Source organism: Meriones unguiculatus, chromosome X (assembly GCF_030254825.1).
Source record: "Meriones unguiculatus strain TT.TT164.6M chromosome X, Bangor_MerUng_6.1, whole genome shotgun sequence".
In the NCBI taxonomy this organism is placed as follows: Eukaryota; Metazoa; Chordata; class Mammalia; order Rodentia; family Muridae; genus Meriones; species Meriones unguiculatus.
Genome location: NC_083369.1, coordinates 26,035,048 through 26,055,408, shown reverse-complemented (window position 1 = coordinate 26,055,408; position 20,361 = coordinate 26,035,048). Strand labels below are relative to the sequence as shown.

At 40.2% G+C, this 20,361-nt stretch overlaps 1 protein-coding gene and 1 pseudogene across 3 annotated transcripts in view; one reads left to right on the top strand and one right to left on the bottom strand.

Moving 5' to 3' along the window:
* Window positions 1–20,361, top strand: part of Snx12 (sorting nexin 12) — a 129,777-nt gene that overhangs the window by 67,489 nt on the left and 41,927 nt on the right. The window lies entirely within an intron of this gene.
* On the bottom strand, window positions 11,696–12,530 carry LOC110564654 (peflin-like; annotated as a pseudogene).

Sequence of the window (20,361 nt, the reverse complement as noted above, 5' to 3'; positions counted from 1 at the left end):
CCTAAAGAAAAACACAACATAAAATATTGTTTGGAATTAAGTGTGGTTTTCTTTTTCCTTTGTTTAATATTTATTTATTTTATTATGTATACAATGTTCTGTTTGCATGTACATCTGAAAGCCAGAAGAGAGCATCGGATTTCACTATAGATGGTTGTGAGCCATGATGTGGCTGCTGAGAACTGAATCCGGGACCTCTGGAAGAGCAAGCAGTGCTCTTAACCTCTGAACCATCTCTTCAGGCCCCATAAAATATTTTTTAAAGTACATAGTGGAAGACTTTGAATGATACATTAATGTGGTTTAACTTTATATATATTTTTTAAGCAATGAGAAGCTATAAAAAGAGTTGACAGTAACAATCAGATCTTTGTTCAGTACTAAATTGTCAATTCCTTATGATCAGTGACCACATAGTATGTGGTAAAAATAATGGACACAGTTGGTACTCTCAGAACACACAAAATGTTTCTAGAATCCATTTCTTTCCATCTCCACTATCACCACTTTTAATTCTAGCTAATTATTTCTTCCCTCAGTTATTGTTGTAGCTTGCCTTTCCTTGTTCTGCCATTGCACTTCTATAATCTTTTGTTTTTCCACAGTGGATAAGAAAGGTAAGAACTGAAGCTTAGAGTTACAATAGGATAAGTAACAAGGACTGACTTACTCTTTGGCTATGGAACCATAAATTAGGGAAGGGAAGCCAGGCTAACACCTAGACTTCTTGATTCGGAGAAAGATTTCAGAAGTCATTCAGGTAAGTTCAATGGCTAGAATTTGTAAGAGATCAAATAAAGCAGGGAAATCAAGGGCACCTTCCTGAGATCTACAGTATTCAGTAAGGAACACCTCAACACATGAAGTAATTACCTGAGACTAGGGAAGGAACCACCAGAAAGGAGCACATGCCAGACTGCAATGTACAGGATATTGGTTTGAATACTTAGAAGGGTATTGCCTTAAGAGTATGGATACATTTTCTCTAGGCCAAAGATTGCTCTAGACTTGTTTAACAAAACTTAAAAACAAGTCTGAAAGAAACTGTCTCTAAGGAACCTAACTGCATTTCAGAACCAACCTCAAACAGATTTATAGGATTAATAAAGAAAAAAATCAGTACCCAAAGCCATAAAATTCACTGTCTGAAACCCAGTAACAAATTATTAGGTATGCAAAGCAAAGGAATGATTTCCATAATTATAAGCAAAAACAATTAATAAATTACCCAGGAAGAAAACACATGATGGAATCAGCTGACAATAACATTGAACTAGTTATGAATGTGTTCAATATGTTAATAGAATACAGGAAAATGTGTTCATGAGATCATACTGAGAAGAGACATTGAAGGTAAAATATAAATCAAACTTCTAAAAGGGGCATGGTGTTTCATACCTGTAGAAGCAGGAGGATCAATATTTTGCAGATAATTTTTATTGTATTTATTATTTATACAGTATTCTGTCTGCATGTATGCCTGCATGCCAGAAGAAGACACCAGATCTCATTATAGATAGTTGTGAACCACCATGTGGTTGCTGGGAATTGAACTCAGGCCCTTTGGAAGTACAGCCAGTGTTCTTAAACTCTGAGCCGTCTCTCCAGCCCACAGATAATTTTTAATAGACCCATTTGAGCACTTCTGTTCTCTTGCCTAGGCTTGCTCATGCCATCACAGTCAGATGAAGTGTTGATGGGAGTGTATTGATTGAACATGATTTCATTTGTATGTATGGCAGTTCAGGATTAGCCTTGGCTACATAATTAGTTTGCTGTGGGCTAAAACACAACAAAACAAAACAAAAACCCTGTCTCAAAATAGTAAACCTAAACCAAATAATCAAAAGCCAACTTCTAGAGATAGTGAATACAGTGCATGAGGGAAGTGATATGCTTGCTGGGATTAGCAGATTAGATGCTACTAAAATAAAGATGAACAACCTGAGTGCATAAGCTTCTTAAGTAAAAGCATTTGATGCTTGAACCTGGTGAGCTGGGGTTGATTCCAGGAACCCATGTATAAAGAGAAAAACTGTACAAAGCTATCTTCTGACCTCCACATGTATTGCTATAACACACGCCTTCTCTTCCCAACACTATAACCAATACATACACTACGAAGAAAAGAAACTAAGGGAGACAAAAATTCTAAGGTAGGTAGAGTGAATAGGATGGGCTGTTTGCAGAGGGCAACTAGTTTGTTGTGCTGGGAAATGTCCAAGAGTTTTTAAGTAGTTATTGATGATAAATTAAATAAACAAATAAACAACAAGTAATTAGTGACCTTATTGAGAATTTTATTGGAATAGTGTAACTTAGAGTCCATGTTATAATGTGTTAGAGAGTAAGGTGAAAGCCAGAAAAGGAATGACTGTTAACTTAGACTTGTTAAGGTTGTTTTGTTGTTGTTGTTGTTTTTCTTTTCTGTGCTGGGATCACACTCAGGACCTTCTGGCCACTCTATCACTGAGCCCCATGTCTAGCCCTGGACTATGTTCAACCCTGTAAACAAAGTAAAACTGTCAAACTTATGAAAGATATTTTTTTGCTTTTTCAGAGAACTTTTGGTTTTCAAAATTACTAGTAACGACTTGGGTACGTGCACAACTAATTAGGAAAGCAATTTGACACCAACTTGGAAAAACTGTTGACTATGTCTTCACCTCTCAACCAACTAATTCCATTCCTAGTGCCAAAGGACCTATGGAAGGGTATTCCTAACAATACTGCTTGCACCAGGAACAGACTAGAAACAATAATTTTCATGAGAGGGTAGACAAACCGTGCAGTATTCAAATGAAGGAAGGTAGTTCTAAGTAAACTACAGCTCTATATATAATCATGAAACATCTGGCATGGTGTCACACACCTTTAATCCCAGTAGGTAGATCTCTGTTTGATAACAGGCTGGTCTACACAGTGAGCTCCATTGTACCTGAGCCTTTTTTTTTTTCAATATGGCATGATATTTTTAATATAATTCTACAGGATAAAGCTGAACTACCTCCAAATTTAGCCATGTAAAACATTTGTTTACTCAAAATTCTGCAGGTAATTTTGGGTAGACCTATTTGAGCATTTCTGTTCTCTTGCCTAGGCTTGCTCATGCCATCACAGTCAGATGAAGGGATGATGAGAGCATACTGATCTAACATGACTTCGTTTGTATGTATGGCAATTTGAATGTATGGCATTTGTATGTGTGGCAATTGACAGCCATGTTGCCAGCCAAACATTCAAACGAAAGTTTGAACCTGTTCATATGATGGCAACATTTTAAACGTGAGAGCCTTAAAGTACAAGTGCTTTTTAAACCTAAATTTGCCTCACATTTGCATACATCTCATTGGCCAAAGCAAATCACATGACCAAGCCCATCGCTGGCCAGGCACTAGACTACCTTAAAAGTATGGATTCAAAGACTCATGATTGACTGAGAGCCTTCCACATCTCCCATAACTACGTATTGTTTTAGAGATATTACTATAGGTGAAATATAAATACAGAACATGTACTTAAATGAAAAATTCCAAAGCCTGAGAGTGGTAACCTCTGGAGAGGATGGGTAGGAGGAGCCAGGATAAGTGTACACGCAACAGTTATGTTTTGGTAGTGCTGGGAATTGAGCTTAGAGCCTTGTGCATGCTAGACAAGCATTTTACCACTGAAGTACACCAGAAGCCTCAATGATGTTTCATTTTAATTAAAAATAGAAGCAAGAGGCTGGAGAAATGGCTTGATGGTTAAGAGCGCTGGCTGCTCTTCCAGAAGACCTGTCCAAAGCACCTATGTTCAGTTCCCACACCCACATGGTAGCTCACCACTGTCTATAACTTCAGCTCAAGAGGATCTGGGGGCCTTTTCTGGAATCCTTCGGTGGGCATCATGCACACACATGGTACACAAACATACACTCAGGTAAAGCACCCATAAATATGAAATTTGAAAAAAAAACAAATCTTTAAAAAACCAGAATGAAATTTTGGTAAAATGTTAGTATTGGCAAAATGAGCAGTATAGAAACGGTTTTTATTATATTCTTTGCTAGCCTTTTTGTTCATAAATTATTTACAATTTTAAAAGCAGCTGGGAGGTATGGGAATTCTGGTTGATCTTTGAAGAAGTTTGGCAAGAGGAAAGGTTGATAGAATAAGCAGGCAGTACCTAGACAAAAGGGCATTGTCGAAAGAGCACTATTTTTAAAAAGATAAACTTGTTAACATAAATAGGTTGAGGAGGAGATGTCAGATGGATTGACTGCTGAAAGTTAATCCAAGAAGCAAGGTTCTAAAGGACACCCTGATCCATTCTTCTGATGATCCCTTCATATGAACTCACTTAGTTTTGTCTGCACTCAATGCTTATAGTTGAATGAATGTTGAAAAGATACAGCTAGCAGAAGAAGATGCAAGGTAACAAACACATACCGGCAGAGAAAGGTTTTAGAATTCGTTTATGTGATGAAGATTTATCAAACACACATAATGCACTGAATGCATTAGGATACAAACATTGGTAAGACACTGTTTCTATACCACGAGTCTTAGTGTGGGTTGATACTGTGTAAACAGAAATAGTACATTCTCAGCTACAAATGTAATTCAGTGGCAGAGTATTTGCTTAGCACACACAAGGCCCTGATTTTGATCCCTAGCATCATAAAAAAAGAGGTGGGGAGATATTTTATCCTAGTGTGGTAGCTCATTACAGGGGAGTGAAGAGACTGCTATGGGAATGTAGAGAACAGAGTAGGCAGCTATAGATCATGTACATTACCTGTAGCACACTGGTGAAAGGTTCAAGCTTTTCTAATATATTGAAAAAAATCTTCCCAGTCACTAGATAGAAACTTAAATAACCCTCTAACTCTTTTCATTTGTAAAATGGACACAATGGTAGTTACCTTAACTATTGACTGAGGATTAAATAAGTTAATAAACATAACTTGCTTAACAAAACTGCTTGATGACAGCTAGGATGTTTGCCAAGACATATTAAAGATGAGTGAAAAAATAAGGAGGAAGGAATGCAGTATGTGAAGACAGGGAGGCAAACAAGAGCTTGGTGTGTTTGTGGACTGGTGAGAAAGTTGGTATTCAGGGACTGATAGCCATGATAATTGAAGCTCACAGACATGCCTGGATCCTAACATGCTGAACCAAGGAGTCTGTTTTCTGATGGGGTCTGAGAATTCAAAAGGGTGAGTTGGTTTGGTTTTGTAATAAATCAAAGATAATTTTGAAATCAGTTGTGGAGGTTGAACTGGCCTGGAATGGGAAGTGATTGGTAGGTAGGACTACTAGGTGTTGTCCAAATTAAGAGCTTCAACCAGAGGGAAATGCCAGGCTTGACAGAATGGCATAGGTTACAATATTAGGATGGTATGCTGATTCGTTGCATGGGCAGGTTTAGAAAGAAAGGGTACTTGAGCTAAAACCAAAAGTAGGTGTATTTTCCCTTCCTTCCTTCCTTCCTTCCTTCCTTCCTTCCTTCCTTCCTTCCTTCCTTTCTTCTGTGTCTTTGTCTGTTTGAAATTTTTAGATAGGGTCTCACAAAGTAGCCCAGCCTCACCTAGAACTTAAAATGGTCCTCCAGGCCCAGCTTACCAAGTACTAAGATTACAGATGTGTATGTGCCACTACATTTGACTTCTATTATAGTTTGATAATGTTATAGCAAAAGCCGGACTGCAGTGAAGTGACTCAATGGAAAAAGGAAAAAGACACATGGCAGGGAAAGGGCAGTGGATTTAGACTAACCACTCCAGAAATCTGCCTGAGAAGGAAAGGATGGAAATAGAATAATAGTTTGAAGTGAAATACTGTGGAAATCACATTTTAACTTTTGAATGGGAAGAGGTTAAATATGTCTGTAGTGTCAACAAAGTGTGGAGGATCAAAGAAAAATGGGATGATGAATGGAATCAAAGTCTAGAAAGACAAGTCTAGGGACTATGAGTAAATTGGTTTAGATTGCTTAGAGTGGAATGAAACCAGGAAGTAGGCAAGAGGGAAGGAGATACAAGGGAACAAAGTTTGTGTTGCTCATGCCCCCCCCTTCATATTCAAGAGAATATTTCTGGTGCACAATATAGTCTTTTCTTGCATCCTAAAAGATGTACACTTCCATGACTAGTGAAAAATGCAACTATGCTATGTACCATTAAAACCAACCATTTTACTCCTGCACAAAAGTAGCCCATGGCAGTGCAGTGTCCAAGAGGGTGCCCCAATAATAGGAACAGGGACTGTCTCTGACATGAATGTATGGGATGGCTCTTTGATCACCTCCACATGAGGGGGGAGCAGCCTTACCAGTCCACAGAGGAAGACAATGCAGCCACTCCTGATGAGACCTGATAGACTAGGGTCAGATGGAAAAGGAGGAGGACCTCCCCTATTACTGGACTGGGGGAAGGGTATAGGAGAAGAAGAGGGAGGGTGGGATTGGGAGGGGATGAGGGACTACAGCTGGGATACAAAGTGAATAAACTGTAATTAATAAAAATAAAATAAAAATTAAAAAACCCAACCATTTTAATAACTGTTTAGGTTTGTCTTGTAATAGTTATGACATTTATTTTGCAAATTTTAGGAGATATAAACAAAAAAAATCCAAGTGTAGTGGGCAAGCCTGTAATCCCAGCACTTGGGAGGGAAAGACAGGTGGTTTGGGTTTGAGAAGACCTTGTCACAAAAGTAAAAGAAAAGAGGGAGAGAGGGAGGGAAGAAAGGGTGCTATTTATCAACTAAAGCTCATACAGCATTTGTTTGATGATCCCAACAATAAATTTCTCACTGCTGACATAATTTACTATGGGAATCACCAAGGAGCCTCACATTTCCACTTTCTGTCCACCTATATTTGAAAGCATAGCCATAGTTATCTGTTTCAAGAATTTAACTTTTCTTTCTTGCTACTTCATATGAGTGTCTAATACTTTTTTCAGAGAATGGATTAGTGAACAGTGAGCAGCTTTGCTTGATGCTCTAATGAGTATGGCAGGAATCTAAGAGCTTGGAAAAATAATCGCTTATGGAAATTTTACTAATAACTGTCACGTAAGAGCTGAGATTAACTATCTTTAGAAACTGTTGGCCCAGCATGGTGGCACACGCCTTTAATCCCAGCACCTTGTAGGCAAAGGCAGGTGGATCTCTGTGAATTTGAGGCCATTCTGAGCTACAAAGCAGTGAGTCCAGGGCAACCAGTGCTATGCAGAGAAACCCAGTCTCAAAAAAACAGAGAGAGAGAGAGAGAGAGAGAGAGAGAGAGAGAGATTTTTCCAGCTTTATTTGACTAATAATCTTTGAAAATTTCATACATATCCATAATAAATTGTGATTATATTCTCCCCCCCCATCTCCCTGCCACCTCTGTAAATACCCCCACTTGCATTCTATCATTCCTTTTTCCCAGAATCATGGCTTTTTGTTGTTGTTGTTGTTGTTGTTTTATGACCCATTTTATTTAACCAGGACCATCTTTGTTAAGACCACCACTGCGCCCGGCTTAACAGATTCTTAAGTGTACAGTTCAGTAGCACTCCAACACTCTCCATTGTGGTACAGCTGGTAATTGCTACCTAGCTCTAGGAGTTTTTCATCATTCTTAGTAAACTTTATAGTTACTCCTCCATTAGCTCAGGTGGTAGAGCCGATGATTATAGAACATTTACAGTCATTCAAACAGTAACTTCCCATTTCCTTTCAGCTCAAGAAACTACTATTTTACTTTTGACTTTATAAATTTGACTGTTTTAGTACCTCATTTAAGTAGAATCATACACTATTTACCTCTTGTTCTGGTTTGTGTACCTGGTTTGCTTCACTTAGCTCAGTATCTTTAATGTTCATTGATGCTGTGTGAGAGTTCCTTCCTCCCTTCCCTCAACCTTTCTCCCTTCTCCCACTCTTTCCCTCTGCCTTTACCCCTCTCCCTCCCGCTTTCCTTCAGAAATGCTAAGCTAGTGATTAGTGAGGAAGGACCTCATATATGTTAGGTGAACATTCTACAGTGAACCATCTTACCTTCAGCCCTCATTTAAAAAAAAAAAGGCTTAAAAGCATATGAGAGGGGAGAGCAGCCTTACCAGGCCACAGAAGATGACAATGCAGCCACTCCTGATGTGATCTGATAGACTAAGATCAGAAGGAAGGAGAAGAGGACCTCCCCTAGCAGTGGACTTGGGGAGGGGCATGCGTGAAGAAGGGGGAGGGAGGGTGGGGTCGGGAGGGGAGGAGGGAGGGATTTATGGGGGGATACAAAGTGAATAAAGTGTAATTAATAAAAAAAAAGCATATGAGAGGACCAAGCTGGCGAAATGTTTGCAGCCAAGCCTAACCTCATGAGTTTGATTCATGCCACCCACATGATAGAAAGAGAGAACTGACTTTCATAAGTTGTCCTCTGACTGCTACATGTACTCTCTGACATGTACACGCTCTCCCTCCATAAACAAACAAACAAACAAGTAAATGTAGAACCCATTAAAAATTGGAAAGCTGAACAACATTCAACTGTAGGTGTGCCACATTTATGGTCTTAGTTAGGTTTCTATTTCTGTAATGAATACTGTGACCCAAAGCAACTTGGAGAGGAAAGGGTTTACTTGGCCCACAGATCCTGACCACAGTCCATCACTGAGGGAAGCCAAAGCAAGAGTTTGAGCAGGGCAGGAAGCTAGAGACAGGAGGTGAAGTAGAGGCCATGGATGGAGTAATAGTGACATTTACAGGCTTGCTCAGCCTTCTTTTTTACACATTCCAGGGGAAGCACTGTCCACAGTGGGCTAGGACCTCCCGTGTCCCTTATTAATAAAAGTGCCCTACTGGCTTGCCTAAAGGCTAAACCAATAGAGGCATTTTCTCAATTAAAGTTCTTCCCAGATGACCCTAGCTTGTGTCAAGTTGACAAGAAACAAAAACAAAACAAGTCAGGACATTTATTATATCCATATTCATCGTCAGTGAACATTTGAATTACTTTCACCTGATTGTGAACAATGCTGCTGTGAAGATGGGTGTTCAAATACCTGTTTCATTCCTGGTTTTCAATTTGGTTTATATATTTAGGTGTGGGATTGTTATGGCAATTCTGTGGAGTTCTTTCCAGGAGCCATATGTTGTTTTCCAAAGAACTGCATCATTTTACCTTCTTGCCAGAATGGGCAAGGTCTCCAATTTTGCCACATGCTTGCCAACACTTAATAAAGCCTATTGGATATGAAGTGATTTTGATTTACACATAATTAGCAATGAATGGCCTTTTAATGTCTCTATTGGTTGTCTATATGTCTAGTGTAGAGAGGCATCTGCTTAAGTCCTTTCCTATTTAAGTTGGCTTGTTTTTGTTGTTGCTTTAAAATACATATTTATGAAATACATAGTGTCTTGCTTTCACATAATGTCTATGCATCACATGTGTGCTTGGTGCCCATGAAAGTTAGAAAAGGGTTTTAACTGTGGAAATGGAGTTACAGATGGCTTAAGCCACCATGAGAGTGCTGGGAATTGCACATAGGTCCCCTGCAAGAGCAAAAAGGGCTCTTAACCACCTCTCCAGCCACTGTTTTTTATTATTGTTGATCTTCACTTTTGCCATGTAGCTCTGGCTGTGTACCAGGGTAGGTACCAACTTGAGGTGATCCTCCTGCCTCTGTTTCCTGAGTGCTGAGGGTTACGATTGGGTGTTACCATACTTGATGATGCATAATTCTATGTTGGTGTGCTTTTCTTTCAATATATTAAATATCCCTTTACCCGTTTTTTAAGAAGTTTGATATAATTTTAATCCTTGATCTTTTGTGGATAAGGTATTTTAAAACACTGATTTTTTTTTTTCAAAAATTTCCTTTTTGCCTTGGCTCTCTGCAGTTTGAATATGGTACACTTCAGTGCAGATTTTTTTTTTGAGGAAAGAGTAGGATGACATTTAAGATTTTGTCTAAAATTCACATCACTTTTACAAGATAAAATGTTGTAATTTTTATTTGAGCGAAGATCTTATCATATAGCCCAAGCTGGCTTTGAGCTCTTAACATTTTTATTTGTTTCTTTCTTGTGTGTGTGTGTTTATGAGTGTGTGTGTGTGTGTGTGTGTGTGTGTGTGTGTGTGTGTGTTATGTCTATGTGGTACATGTATGTAGAACCAGAAGACCTTGGATGACTTCTCCTGTCGTTCTCTGCCTTATTGAAGTGGGACCTTGCTGACTAGGCTAGGCTGGCCAAACAGTGAGCCCCCAGGATCTACACCCCGCTTTTTCTTACATAGGTACTAGGGATTTGAACTCAGGTTTTCATATTTGCACAGCAAACATTCTTATCCACCAAGCAATTTCCCCAGCTTCTGCCTAGCCTTGAACTGTTGCTTCAGCCTTCTCAATGCTGGGATTGCAGGTGTGCACTACCACACCCAGTTTCCAATTGTCAGTTGTTCTTATAGGATTACAGTTGTGCTGAATGTATTATCATATCTCAACTAGTTAGATCCCAATGGAGTTATTTTCCACACTGTACCGAAATTAAGCTGAAAATTTATTAACAGTTGATTATTTTTAATGCTTTCTTACAGCTGGTTTGCAGGTCAGGATTTGCTTTTTTATTGTGACAAAATAAACATAACATAAAATTTACCGTTTTATCTATTTTAAAGTGCTGTGGAATCATTGTCTCTGTTTAGTTCTAGAACATTTTTATCATCCCAAATAGAAACTTGGTATCCTTTCTCATTTCACCCTGCCCTTGGACCCTAGCAACCACTCATTTGTTTCTGTTTCTATGGATTTACCTGTTCCAGATATTTCATATAAATAGAATCATGCAGTACATGGCCCTTTGTGTTTTGCTTCTTTCTGTTAGCATGGTAGTTTCAAAGTTCATCCGTGCTATAGTGTGTATCGACCAGCCCATGTTGCCTAACATGTCACTGTTGGTTTATTCATCTACTGATGGGCATTTGAATCGTGTCTACCTTTCAGCTATTGTGAATATTGGCTCTGAGCATATTTGTTCAAAGTTTTGTTTGAATACCTGCCTTTAATTAATTTTTTTGGGGGGAGGAGGACAGAAACATGGGACTATAGAATCTTTTATTGAAGCTTAGCTTCCGGACTTTTGGCTCCAACTGGGAGAGAAACAAACAAACAAAAAGCAAATTAAAAAACAACATTAGCAGTAGGATGTGACAACTGTCCCCTGGGGAGTGAAGTTGAGTGGAATATGGCAGGCCAGTGAGGGGTCCAAGGTTTGGAGGTCATGGACTTTATCATGTATGGCTGAGATGGCAGACTGTCCAAGCTTCTTAGCAGGCAGAGCCTCAGGTAAACTAATGCTAACATACCAGGATTGTGGGAGTTGAGGAATCCTAGGCACTGGTTCCAACAAATCTCCCTCATGCTCAGTCTGATTAGCAGAAACTGGGCTCATCTGACATGGTGGCATCAGTGCCGGGATGACAGGGAGTACCAGAAGAGACCAGCCAATGAGCATTTAGCACTGGCATCAGGGAGTGGAGGAAAAAGCCAGAGCTGAGCAGACACTAACTCCACTGCTGCCACCAGTGGCCCCTACTCCAAGGCTGTGCCATTCCACAGCCCAGGAACCTTCTGCCTTGCCTAGCTCTGAATAGGAGAGGAGGAAAAGAAGAGAGGCCCACAGCCCTTGGTGTGCTCCACTCCCTTAGGCAGGCTGAGTCATAGCATCCTTGAAGCTGTCATGGTGATGACGTCCTCAAAGCTGAGCCGAATATTGCCCTGTACAGCAGGATCCTTCTCCCGGAAGGCCTCAGTCAACACCTGCATCTGGGTACACACCTTGAAGAAACAGTTGCAAGTCGGGAGTGGCAGAGCTCGAGTAGCAGCGGGAAACCGGGAGCTGGGTGAACTGAGGGCTCAGGTTGTAACCCATCTGGGACAGAGCTTGCTGCAGCTCTGTGGAGCTAATGCATCCAGAGTGGTCCAAGTCATACTGCTGGCAGAGGCTCTTCCACTGCTGCAGGAATTTCCACAGGGCTGAAAAGCCGAAGACATCGATGCGGCCAGACTTGGTCTTGTCAAACTTGTTTATCATCGTAAGGCATATCTCATCATTGAACGAAGAGCAGTTGGAGTTGATTAGGGCCTTCCTCAGCTCCTTGAGGGGGATGTACCACTGTGATTGGCATCCACTGACTATAACCAGGAGTAGGCCTCAGGATCCACATTCGGGTGGGGGGGGGCACCGCCCTGTCCATAAGGTCCAGGCTGCTGGGCACCGTAGGAACTTGGAGGTGGCTGACCGTAGGTGCCCCCTGGAGGTGCACCATCATATAGTCTGCTCGGAGTTACAGAGGGGATTCCTCCAGCACTGGTGTGTTCATAGAGTCCTCCAGGGGCAGGACCTCTGTAACCACCACCGGGGGGGAGGGGGGAGTCCACTCCCCTACTGGTCTCCAACATGGGGAGTTTCAGGGTAGTAGCCATCCGTGGGTGCTCCAGGTGCCTGTCCTGAAGCTCATGGGCAACTCTGCCTGTAAGGATAGCTGGCCATGGCAATTATGACATTATACAGTTCCTGCCTTCAATTCATTTGTGTATGCATATAAAATGGAATTGCTGGGTCTTAGGAGAATTCTAGCTGTAACTTGTTGAGGAATTGCCAACATCTTTCCCCAATCAGTTGTACCATTTTACACCCCACCTGCAACTTATAGGCGTTCCATTTCTTGGCATTCTCACATAGCATGTATCTGGTCATAGCCACCATAGTTGATGGGAGAAGTCTATAATTGTACTTTGGAGTTAGTTGCCTTTTCTTAATGGCTAGATGTGTTAAGCATCTTTTCATGTATTTCTTGTATTTTTATATCTTCTCTGGAGAAAAAAAAATTGCCTTTAAAAGTTGATTTGATGTAGAAAATTGAAAGTAGTCTCTTATTTTTCAACCTGGACAAAATCAATCAAATAAATAAAAATAAATCAAGTGCTTTAATATAAAGCTTGAAACATTTTATTTATAGACAAAAGAGATTTCTTTATTAAGTACTTACTTAGGACATATCAACCTATACTCATAAGTGGCACACCACTGGAACAATGAAAAGATTGATGTTTATCTCTACTTCTAATGCTCATACCAGTGTAGGGTGGTTGCAAATGGAGTTAAATGTAAAAACAAGCATCACACATCATCACATTTTCCACTTGTTTTTTTTTTTTTTTTCCCAAATGGTACTTTTAAAATTAAAATTCCTGGCTTTGGAGAGATAGCTAAGTGGTTAAGAGCATTAGCTACTCTTTCAGAACACCTGAATTCAATTCTCAGCACTCACATAGTGACTCACAACCAACTGTAACTCCAATTCAGGGGATCTGACACTTTCTTTTGGCTTCCATGAGCACCAGGCATGCACATAGTGCACAGACATGCATGCAGGCAAAACATACATACAATAATAAAATAATTCAAAATTTGAAATTCCTAACTATATCTAAGGATTTGAAACTTCAGGAAGAAAACAAATGGGAAACACTCGAGATAATGACATTGGCAATGGCTTTCTGAATAGGAGTCTGATAGCTCAGGAAATAATAGCAAGAATTGCCAAAATGGGATTGCATGATAGAAGGCTTCTGTACAACAAAGGAAATAATTAGCAGTGAAGAGAGAGCCAACAGAATATGAGGAAATCTTTGCTAGCTACATATCTGAGAGGATAAAAATCTATACTCTACAATGAACTCTAAATATTTTTAATATAATTTTTATTTATTACAATTTGTTCACTTTGTACCTCGGCTGTAGCCTCACTCTTGTTCCCTCCCAATCTCACCCTCCCTCCCTCAACTCCTCCCATGACCCTCTCCAAGTCCACTGGTAGGGGAGGCCCTCCTCCCCTTCCCTCTGACCCTAGCCTATAAGGGCTCATCAAGACTGGCTGCATTGTCTTCCTCTGTGGCCTGGTAAGGCTGCTCCCCCCTCAGGGGGAGGTGATCAAAGAGCCACCCACTGAGTTCATGTCAGAGACAGTCCCTGTTCCCATTATTAGGGAACCCACTTGAAGACTGAGCTGCCATGGGCTACATCTGTGCAGGGAGTCCAGGTTACCTCCATGCTTGGTCCTTGGTTGGAGTATCAGTCTCAGAAAAGACCCCTGTGCCCAGAGTTTTTGGTTCTGTTGTTCTCCTTGTGGAGCTCCAGAGCCTTCCTGATCTTTCTATCTTCCCCTTCTTTCATAAGATTCTCTGCACTCTGCCCAAAGTTTGGCTATGAATCTCAGCATCTGCTTTAATACCCTGCTAGGTAGAGTCTTTAAATAATTAACCACAAAAAAATTCAACCAAAATCATTCCATCCACAAATGGGAAAAACAACTTTTCAAATAAAAAAAGTAAGACAGTCAATACTGAACTTTTCTTTTAAATTTTCCATTTTTGGTTGTTGTTCTGGGGAATTCGCATGCCAGGTGAACTTTTGGAAGTGAGAGGACAACGGTGTGGAGTTGGTTATCATTGTCTACATGATTTGCGTTTGGAGGATGTAGCTAGAGTCATCAGGCTTGTATAGCAATCACCTTTGTTCATTGAGCCACCTCACTAGCCCTGGAGCTTGAGGGTAGATTTTGTTTGACGCATTTGTGGCTGACCTTAGGTCAGCTGGCCTCTACAGTTACAGGAAAGCTGTCTACTTCCTACATCAGGTATTCAGAGTCACCCTCAGTTACACGGGGAATCCAAGACTAGCTTAGGCTACATGAGACCCTGTCTCAAAACAAAATTAAGAAAGAGACTTCATGCTAAATAAAATAAACCAGAACTTTCTAATCTGCTCTGTTTCTCTACTTAAAACATTCCTGCAGGGCTCTCTACTCCTTTCCAGGTGATAAAGGGTAATACCTACAAGAAAGGAACATAAAACAATAACATTCAACACAGATTACTCTAGATTCTAGACTTGGATCTTCTCACTCAATTTAAATTCTGAGAGTATAGTCACGTGACAGTTCACAGTGGGAATGCAATCTGAGAAACCTTTTGTGTGGTGGTTTTATCACATACTTCCACATAGCTGCACTGCAGAGCCTACTACGTTGTAGGTAGGATGTGCAGCATATACACCCTGCCTACATTCGTCACTGGCTGAAATGTCATGATATGCTGCCATGTTGAAAATAATTTATGCTAGATATGTTGTAAGTCTTTAGCATAAAAACTGAGTAAGATGTAGTTCTTGTCCAGGAAGTGTTTATAATTTTGTGTATGGGGGGTGCATGTAAACAAGTAATGACCATGTTATGAATTATAAGTTTCAGAACAGAAGCTGTATGGGGAAACAGCACATGAGCTGGAGAGTGTCCATAGAGAAATCCTCAGTGAAGAAATATTTGAGTGAATTTTTTTTAGGGGAATAGAGTAGTACTGGGAATAGAACCAGGGGTCTCAGGCATGCTTGGTGAGTACCCTACCACCAAGCTATACCCTTAGCCTTAAAAAAAAAGTTGTTAAGACAGGGTGTCACTAAGATCCTTGGGTAGATCTTTAACTTGTGATCCTCCTGCCTCAGCTTCCTAGATAATTAGTATAAAAGATCTGTGTCACTTTCATCTGAACAGTAAAGCATAAGGAAGGGTTTAGTGGGCAGAAGCTAGAGAGAACAACATGAGGACAAAGGACAGAAAAGAAAGAAAGAATATAGGATGTTTGGGAGCAGTCTGAAGACTTTCTCTAACTAAAGGGGACAATCCTGAAGGTGATGATGGAAAGAGTAGGTTGAGACTCCATTGTAAAGACTCATATAGTTTGTATCCTACACTGTAAAGTGATGTTTTCCAGACTTCACTTACTGTATTTTTCCTTTACAGTTTGATGTCTTGCCTTTGGAGTCATGAACGTATGATATATTTTATTTATATTAACATTAAGGTGTAACTATTAAAATAATAAAATACAGGCATTGCTGTGCCCCAATATACACTGACATCTTTTAGAAAGCTAATGCTGAGTGCAGTACTGAAAGAGAATAAGTGGAGAGTAACAGAGGAGATTACATTAAAAGCCACTGAAACACTCAGAGATGACAAAATTCTCAAGTGAAAAAAAGCCTTATTGGCAAGGGTGGAGAAAGGAAGGGATTTTAGAAGAGATTTAGGATAGGACTTACAGCTAATTAGAGGAAGGTAGGGATATTTATAACTAGCATCTGGATTTGGTGACTAATTAAGAAGGGTGGAAGATTACAGAAGGAGTGACCTGGCTTTCCAGGACTCTCTCATACAAGTGATGACACTATTACTAAAGCAGAGAGAAGAGCAGAAGTTCGTTTGTGAGAAAAGGTGTGTTTTTCTGTCCATTTTGTTGTTATTGTTGCTGTTGTTAATTTCAATTTATTTCCAATTAAAAATCGACTATATTCTCACTGTAACAAGCAAAACAATCCAAAGAGACAAAATGATCAAGTTAATATTCTTTTTCCTTCCTTGTACATAGAGTGAGACATTTAAAAGACATAGTATGATAAATATCTCCCACAGCTATCTTTTCAATGTAAAAAAGAGACAGCCACAGAAACTGGGAAAATATGCAAATAACCGAGTTGTCTAACTCAGTTGGGTTGGACTTCCGTAAGTGTCTCCAAGAAGGAGTTCTACAGGCCCACTGATTTTTTTAGCTACTTTTAACTCCTCGCTAACAATTTATAAAGATGAAGAGAAAGTTCAGCAAAGCAGCAGCTTGAGAAACACATTCCATACTCTGTGTGTTTCTGCTTATTTGTCCTGATTCAGCCACTAGAAATTCAGAAGATTATTAAAATCTACCCATCATGGTGGCACATGCCTGCAATTCCAGCACTCAGGAAGCAAGGGCAAGAGGATTTTTGCAAGCTCCAGGCAGCCTACTTTATATAATAAGTCATTTTCCCAAACATAAATAAATAAATAAAAAATAAAAGAAAGAAAAATTGGCCAGCATGTTTCTGTTTGCAAAGTAATAATCATCATAATTGCCATTATCATCATCATGCTATCTCCCTGTTGACAACCTCCTACTGTCCGATTGTAACACCGAGAGACCGATATATGTGGTTTTTTGCATAGTATTTATGAGCGTATAGATGCATACATAAAAAAGTATGTGATTTTGATAATGGGCATTCTCTTTTTTTTAAACGATTTGCTTTATTTTTATTTATGTCCTGTGTATGGGTATGTGCATGTCAGTGCAGGTGGCCACAGAGGCCTGAGGCGTGGCATCTGTGCAGGAGGTATGGGCAACTAGTAGTGAGCTAAGAAACCGCAATGGATGTACACTAAGGTCATGATATGCCAAGCTAATCCACACTGTGGGATATAATTTTTTGTTTGTTTGCTTGTTTTGCCTACTTTTTGTTCAGACCAGCTTTATTCCATTTTAAGTAACTTTCATACAAATGACATATATTTGGCTTATGATTGGTTTTTAAATTTAGTCTACCAAGCTCTGGATTTTAACTGGGCTGTTTGCATTTTAGGTCATCATATTAGTGTCCCTTAAGGTTGCTGTGATGAAAGCCGTAAAATGATATTTATCGTGTCACAGTTCTGGAGTGGGGAGTTGTTGGTAGAACCATGCTCCACCCAGATCCTCCAAAGGAGGATCTTTCTTTGCCTGGTCCAGCTTCAGTGGGGTAGGCCCCGGTATTCCATGGCTTGCAGCAGCTGTATTCCAGTGTCTGTCCTGTCTTCACAGGACTGTCTTTGCCCTGTGGCAGTCTTCATGTGGTGCTCTCCTGTCCCTACGCATTTCTTTAGATGTTCACATCCTCACGAGGAAAGCAGTTTGGATAGACTTAGGACTCACCCGAATGGTTTTATTACATCTTTTTATTTTTAGATTAAAAAGAATTTTTATGTGTGGGTGTTTTTCATGCACACACATGTACATGTGTATGTACATCTCATGTGGGCCTGCTGTCAAGGACCGGTCAGAATTGAGTATCAGCTACCCTGAAACTGGATGGTTGTGAACCACCGTGCGAGTGCTGGGAACTGAACCTGGGTTCTCTGCAAAAGCAGAAAGTGCTGTTAATTGCAGAGCCATTTCTCCGGCCCTCTAATGCCTTCATTGTTACTTGAAAACATAGGCAAAGGTACTGAGGTTTAGGACTTCAATGTACAGTTTTGGAGAACACAGACTCACAATGGTAACTGTCAGTACGCTAAGCCTGGAGTCTGATATTTTAGTGCTCATTTCCTGTTGGTTTCTTTTGTTTCTCTCTTTCTCCATCTTTATCTTTCTGTGGATTTTTAGTATTATTTTTTGACACAGGGTCTTACTATGTAACCCAGGCTGGTGTCAAACTTGAGATCCTTCTGCATCTGTCCCCCAAGTGCTGGGATTCCAGGCATGCATCACTACATCTAGCCTATTTATGGTATTTTTTAAGTTTTAATTTAAAATGAATTATTGTTGTGTGTATGTGACAGTGATGGGGTGGTGCTGCGATGGTTCACGGAAGCCACAGAACAGAAGTGGAAGGGAGAGGACAGCCCTCTCCAGAGGCTAGAGGTGGTGGTCAGATGTCATGGTCATTCTCCACTCTGTTCCGTCAGACAGGCACTCACACAACCTAGAGCTAGGCCAGCGGCCACCAGGCCCCAGCTACCCTGCTTCCAGCACGTCCAGCACTGGGGTTACAGGCATGTTCAGACTGGCCTTTTACAAAGGTGGCTGATTTGAACTCATATCCTTGCACTTGTGTAACGATTGCTTTTACCCACAGAGCCATTTCCTGGGCCCTTAGGGTCCCTCAGTTCTTATCTGTCGTTCTTTATCTGTTCTGAGACACTCTCCAGAACATCATATTACATTTAGTCATCAGATTTCCTTGGTGCCTCTGGATTGTGACCATTTCTCACACTTTTATTTTTAAAGCCTTGACGTTTTCGGTGACTGCTTGTCAGCTGTTTTGTAAAATAATGGGATCTGTGTGAGCCATTTGTCACGATTAAACTGAGGTATGGACTTGGGGAAGGCTACAAAGGTAGAAAAAAAATTTCTCCACGTCATGTCAAGGATACCTACTTTCAAAATGGCCTACCACTGTCAGTGTTATCTTTATAACCTGGCCAAGGTAGTGTTTGACAGACTGTATTGTCTTCACAATAAAGTTACTCTTCCTTTCCTTTCTATACTAAACTCTTGGAAGTCAGTATGTACACTGTGAAGGAATATAAAAGTGAAGGAATAGAGTTATACTTTACTTCTTTACAGGAAGAGTGCCTATAGCTATTAGAATAGAACACTGGTCTCTTATACACGTATGTGAGTATGAATGTATTGGTCTGTCTGCCATTTGTCTGTCCAATGTAACAGTCATTTATGTATGACAGCATGGACTCCTTGAGTATGTATTTCATACTGTGGGTTATAAGTTAGCATCCCTTTATTTTCTTGCTGATTGTTTGGCAGTGGAAGCTCTTGTAGCCAGCTCTTAGCCCTTATCACCTACCCTTATTATTTTGTGAAGGTGCAGTTTCTTGATTTGGGCAAAGTTCTAAGTGGGTCCTGTGTTCTGCTGTGTTTTGGTAGTTCATTTACTTCTGCATTTGAAGAACATTCTACTTTAATTTGTCTGCAGAGCTTCAGATGAGAAATGTGTGCTAACTCAGACTGGGATTCTCCATAAGTGATGCATTTTTCTCTTTGAGTCACTTCAAGAATTTTTCTTTGTCTTTTTCTTTTGTTTTATGAAGATTCATTGTGATATGACTTGGAATGTATTTTTCTGTAATAAAACCTTTAAGAAGATTTTTTTTTTTTTTTTTTTGAGCTGGGCACAGTGGCACACGCCTTTGATTCCAGCACTCCGGGAGGCAGAAGTAGGCAGATCTCTGTGAGTTTAAGGCCAGCCTGGTCTACAAAGTGAGTCCAGGACAGCCAAGGATACACAGAGAAACCATGTTTTGAAAAGTCAAACACACACGCGCAAACAAAAATATTTTTGTTTATTTTTTGAGACAGGGTTTCTCTTTGTCCTTGGCTGTTCTGGATTCACTTTGTAGACCAGGCTGGCCTCAAACTCAGAGAGATCCACCTGCCTCTGCCTCCCAAAGTGCTGGATTTATAGGCATGTGCCAGCTGCATCCAGCTATTTAAGAATATTTTTACCTATTTATTTATTATTTGGGGATAGAATTTCACTATGTAGCCCTAGCTGACCTGAAACTCACAAATATCTCACAAATAGGAATGCACCACCATGCTATCCCTAGATTTATTCATTTTTTATTTTATGTGAACCAGTGTTCTGCCCATGAATATATCTTTGCACCACATGCATGCCTGTGGTCAATAGTGGTCAGAAGAGGGCATAAGATGCTCTGGAACTAGAATTACAGATTGTT